The sequence below is a fragment of the Benincasa hispida genome, chromosome 4 (genome assembly GCF_027475165.1).
Source record: "Benincasa hispida cultivar pf3 chromosome 4, pf3_genome.v1.1, whole genome shotgun sequence".
Lineage (NCBI taxonomy): Eukaryota > Viridiplantae > Streptophyta > Magnoliopsida > Cucurbitales > Cucurbitaceae > Benincasa > Benincasa hispida.
Genome location: NC_143481.1, coordinates 54,497,990 through 54,504,107, shown reverse-complemented (window position 1 = coordinate 54,504,107; position 6,118 = coordinate 54,497,990). Strand labels below are relative to the sequence as shown.

Genomic DNA, 6,118 nt, shown 5'->3' with positions numbered 1-6,118 from the left:
TTTTTTTCCTATTAAAAAATCACTCGATTTTTAAACGAAATTTTTATGCATCGAAATTGAATTTAAATGATTAAAAATATGTTTTAAAATGATTTTGAAAATGACAACAACCATTTTAATCATTTTAGAATCAATCCAAATATGTTCCCTATTAAACAAGTTAATTTGACGGTGAAAAACAAAACAATAATTACCTTTCCAAAAGTGACTACTTTGATTCTCGTTCAAGAATTTTTGGAGAAAAGAAAAAACTGGTGAACAAAATTGGTTGGGGTTAAAATCTACACGATACTTTTGGTCCAAGGAAAAAAAACACGTGCAACAATTTTTTTTTAAAAAAAAAAAAAAGAAAAACCTTGTATAACGTATATACTATATAACTTTAATACATATTTGTGAATGATTTTGAAATTATTAAAACTAGTTTTATCGTGTTTAAAATCAACTCAAACGTGTCTTTAAACACTCAAATATAATCTAACGTTTAATTTTAGACTTTCAAATGCAATTTTGATGTCATCGAAATTGTTTTTGAATAGTAACTTTGAAAATGAAAGAAAAGTAATATTTAACAATTTCAAGATCACTCCCAAACATATCTTTGTAAAGTTAACCGGACTGTGAATAAAACAATAATCACCTTTCCAAAAGTGACTAATTTGAGCCTCCATTTCACAAATTTTGAAGTAAAAGAAAAAAAACTTAGATTAAATTGTAAATTTGGTCCCTAAATTTAGAGAAATTTAGAATTTAGTCCCTATGGTTTTAAAAATTAAATTGTAGCCTTTATGATTTGATAAAAATGCTAGTTGCATAAATGTAATTCAAGCCCAAAATAAAAAAAATATATGGTTCAAGGATAAAATAATTGCATATATAGAACAAAAAATTGTAAAAGACCAAAAAACCCATGCCCAACCACCATTTTGCACGTTGCTTCCGGTTTTCTCAAATTGAAAGCTATCACTAATAGCCACCATTTTGCGCATTGCTTCCCGGTTTTCTCAAATTGAAAGTTATCATTGGTAGTTGCTATCAGTGATAGCTTTCAATTTGAGAAGTGTGCTATCAATGGCTATCACTGATAGCTGCTATCAATAGCTACCACCAATAGCTGCTATCAGTGGTAGCTTTTCGATTTGAGAATTGTGCTACTAATTTCTATCAATGATAGCTGCTATCAGTGAATATCACTGATAGATGCTATCAGTGATAGCTTTCGATTTAAAAAGTGTGCTATAAGTTGTTATCACTGATAGTTGCAATCAATGATAACTTTTAATTTAAAAAATGTGCTATTAGTTGCTATCACTGATAGCTGCAAGCAGTGATAACTTTTAATTTAAGAAATGTGTTATCGGTTACTATCAGTGATGTTGCTATCGGTGAATATCATTGATAACTGCTATTAGTGATAGCAACTGATAGTTCATATCAGTGATAACTTTCAAATCGAGAAATGTGTTATAAGTTGCTATAATTGATAACTATTATTAGTGATGTTGCTATTAGTTATAGCTTTCAATTTGAGAAACGGGCTATCAATTGCTATCACTGATATATTTCTATCAATAACAGCCAAATAGTCATGTTGAATTTGATATCATGTTATACTTTTTTTTTTGGCAAAGAATCAGGGTCTTTTGATTAATTTGTTGATATATGTAGTATGTTTTTATGTCGTTATTGATGCATATAGGTATAGAATGATATCCTTCTACGTTGATAGTCATAAAGGATATCATTGATAGCTACGCTATCAGTTATATATTTCTATTGCTATCAATATAAAAAATATCACTAATAGTATTTATGTATTATGTAATATAGTATTTGAGATGAAATGACTCCTCGAGATTGTACATAATATGATTGTGGTATATTATGATTGTGCATAATATTATTGATAGCATGATATCATAGTATCACTGATAACATGCTATCCATGATAACATGTTGTCAATGATACTATTGGTAGACTTCATACTCTTAAAGTCCTATAAAATGGGGAGAAAAAACTATTGGCATGTTTGATAACATTCTCATTTATCATTTTTTGAGAAATAAACTTGTTTAATAACTATTATAGTTTTTTATTTCAAACTTTTAATAAATGTTTCTAAAAATGGTGCAAACTTGAGGACTAGAAAAAGTAGTTTCTTTCAAAAATATGTTTTCATTTTCTATTTATATTTAACGTTTTACTATAATAATAAAACTTGATGATTGACTTGTTGGTATTAAGTCAATTATGTGTTAGGTACTAAAAAATAAATTAAAAATTAAAAAAAAATCCAAGAAAGGAAAAAAAATTAAAATGGAGAAAAAATAAAATAAAAGGGGAGAAAATGAAAGAAAATAGAAAAAAGAAAGGGAAGAAAGAGAAGAAAAAACTAGAGAAAAAGAAAGAAAATAAAAATAAAAATAAAAATAAAAATAAATAATAAAAAAGGAAGAAGAAGGCATACAATAAGACTAAGACAATGGAAGCAAAATTGAAAATTAGGAAAAAAATCAAAAGTTGACTAGTGAACACTTCCATATTTACAAATATTTTAAAACGTATTATATTTTATATTTTTTCCATTGTAATGAAAGAAAATAGAAAAAAGAAAGGGAAGAAAGAGAAGAAAAAATTAGAGAAAAAGAAAGAAAATAAAAAAATAATAATAATAAAAAGGAAGAAGAAGGCATACAATAAGACTAAGACAATGGAAGGCAAAATTGAAAATTAGAAAAAAAATCAAAAGTTGACTGGTGAACACTTCCATATTTACAAATATTTTAAAAGGTATTATATTTTATATTTTTTTCCATTGTTCTATCTATTACAAATATCCTTGATAAAAACCTTAAGAAATAATTCTTATGGTTGGATAAAAGGGCTGCTTGCGTAAACATAAACTTTTGGGCCAAACTAATTGTAAATATAGCATTAACCAGAAAATATTACAAACATGGCCAAATTTGAGTCATGCCCAAACAAAAAGACTAAAAAGCCCATGAAAATGTAATAAGCCCACGATCCACGATCAAATCCTTCACAATTCTGATTCCGCGTTCTTCTTCCAAAAACGATCGACCATTCATATCCATCAGTAGTAAGTTTCCATCCATCGACGATTCAACTTTCCATCCATCAATAGTCATTTAGTTTCTTCCTTTCTTTGTTTAAAGACTCTAACCACATCGATCTTCTTCAAATGGCGATGCCAAAACCCTAACATCTGCCGATCGAAAAAAACCCTAACGTCTCCCTTTAAAATCCATCATCGACATCACGTTGAAAGGTAAGAAAAAGCATAGTTTCATGACTGTTTTTTTTCTTCTTTGTTGTTTTGTAGATTGATTTTTGTTTGTGTACTTTAAACTTTAAATATGTTTTTGTTTGGGGTCTACCGGTGATAGACTTCTGTCAACAATAAACTTGACATTGAATTTGTTTTTTTTCCCATGAAAAGTAACTAAATACATAGTTTCATTGTTTTTTCTTTGGTGTTGTTGATTAGAGTCTATCAATGATAAGTTTCTATTACTGACATGTTTAATGGATGTTGAATGTATTTTCATACAATATAATTAAATGCATAATTTCACTCTCTGTTTATTTCTTTTTTTGTTGTTGATTAGAGTTCGTTATGAAGTAAATGTATAATTTCACTACTGTTTATTTATTTATTTATTTATTGTTGTTGATTAGACTATGATGTTGATAGGTTTCTATCACTAATAGACTTGAAGCATGTTGGATTTATTTTTCATGAAAAGTACGAAAAATTATAGTTTCATTTCTGTTTAGTTGTTGTTTGTTGATAGACTATTGCTAGCATGCTTTTAGATTTCAAATATGTTATTGATTAGAGTATATCTGTGATAAGTTTCTTTCACTGATAAACTTGAAGTGGTGAATTCTATTAGTGATAGGGTTATCACTTATAGACTTGAAGTGGTGAAGTCTATCAATGACAGACGCGTATCAGTGATAAATTTATCACTGATAGACTTCACTACTTTAAGTTTATCAATGATAGAGCCTACTTCAAGTCTATCAATTATCAGCTCTATCATTGATAAACTTGAAGTGTTTAGTTTGTTGATTGGAGTGTTTATTACTATTTTAACAATTTAATAAGTGAAAAACAATTATGGAAAGCGAACGAAAAAAAGGGACAAAAAGAACCTTAGAACTTGAAGAATCATCAGGTGAAAAAGAGAAGGTATTCACTATATGTTTAGTATATATTTATTTCTAAGTTGTACTTTAGAATATTTATAATATATATTTTCTTTTTTGTTTAAATAGAGAAAAAATTTATAAAGAAAGTTGGAATTCCACTTTGAAAGTCGCAGTTTATATCAAGCTAGAAGTGATAGATCATATCATTAAGGGCTTAGATTCTACGTGTCTATCTTTATTTAAGGAAGGACCATATGGGCATTTGCTAGGTTTAAAAATGTCCAAAGTACCTTTACAACTTCTAGCATATTTGATTAAAAGACAATGTTTCGCTATTGATAACAATGTTCTCTTTTTCAACATTGAAGGTAACATTGTAGAGTTTGGGTTGAGGGAGTTTTGTTTGATTACAGGATTAAATTAGGATGAATACCCTATTGAGGATGTTTTAGATGAAACTAAGAAAATGATTCAAAAATTACACAAGCATTTTTTAGAAATGATACTAGCATCACTAGAGAAAATCTTAAGAGTGCATTTAACTATTTTACTAGTCACTATAGTGATGAAAGAAAAATAGCAAAACTTGCCAATCTTTATTTGTTGGAAAACTTGTTGATTCCAAAATAACCTCATAATTTTGTGGATTGGAAGCATGATAAGATGTTGAATGATGAGGAGAAGTTTAGGAATTATCCATGGGAAGATTGTCTTATAGTTTTATCGTAGAGTTTTTTAAGAAATCTACTAAGAGTAAAAAAACCAGCTCCCTATCTGCAAGGTTTCCCCATGGTTTTAGCTTATTGAGCATATGAAATACTTCCTAACCTTTCTGAGGGGTTCGCAAAAATAATATGAAATGGTTTTCCAAGAATCTTGAATTGGGAAACAATAAAACAACTAGATTGGTAAGATCTTAAAGACATCTTTTCAGAATAAAATTTGAATTTCTAATTTTTCCAATAGTAATTGTGATACAAGTATATCAATGATATTGGTCTATCAGTGATAGAAAAATATTAGTGATAAAAGTATTATATCTATCGAAACACTCAAATAACTCTAGGGAATGGGTCTATTTATGACGTGGTTTATCAATAATAGACCAATATTACAGCATATATCACAGATAGATAGACCATATCAGTGATATAGGTCTATCAGTAACAGGGTCTATCAGTGATAAGCCCATATCACTTATATGATCTCATTAAACTGTCACAGATAACTCCTATCTATGATTATCTGAGAATTTCAAATCTCATAAAAAGAAGATATTTTGTATAAAGTACTAATTAAATATTATGTTTTCAGCTCTCTATAGTTCCTATTGTTGCATCAAAAGAAGAAATGTCATCAGAGTACTTCAAAAAATTTCTGGAGATGGAGAAGAAAAGATTGGAGGAAAGAGAATATGTTGCAGAAAAAGATAAAAAGATTGGAGAAAAAATATCTTCTTTACAAGAAGTCATTGAAGGTCTAAAAAGGCAACACAAAGAAGATTTTGAAGATCTTAAAAAGGGACAAAAGGAGATTCTCAGTTTGGTACATTCTCTATCATAAATTGTAAAATAAAAGGTCCCACACAAATGTTAAAGTGAAAGACAATCTTAAGAGTCCTTGGAAAAGAATCATCCTCATCATTGAGTTTAGAAATGATAGATGTTGATGTTGATGCTAATACTGATAAAGTAGTTGAATATGAAACTACTGTTGCCAAGGAGAAAGAGGTAAAAGTATTAAAACCTTCTAGTTCTTTTACTTTTTTTTTCCAATGATAGACTATATAAAGTTTACTAACAACATTTTCATTTCTTTTTTAATTGGTATACTAATATCTACAGTAACTTGAAGAAAATCGTGATAAAGAAAAGGAAATAGAAGAAACCAAGATTTCTAAGGAAAAAGTGGTACCCATATAGCTCAATAGTAGATTATTGC

General features: G+C 28.2%; 1 pseudogene; it reads left to right on the top strand.

Moving 5' to 3' along the window:
* The first annotated feature begins 4,145 nt into the window (after positions 1 to 4,145).
* On the top strand, positions 4,146 to 5,740 carry LOC150036819 (uncharacterized; annotated as a pseudogene).
* The last annotated feature ends 378 nt before the right edge of the window (positions 5,741 to 6,118 follow it).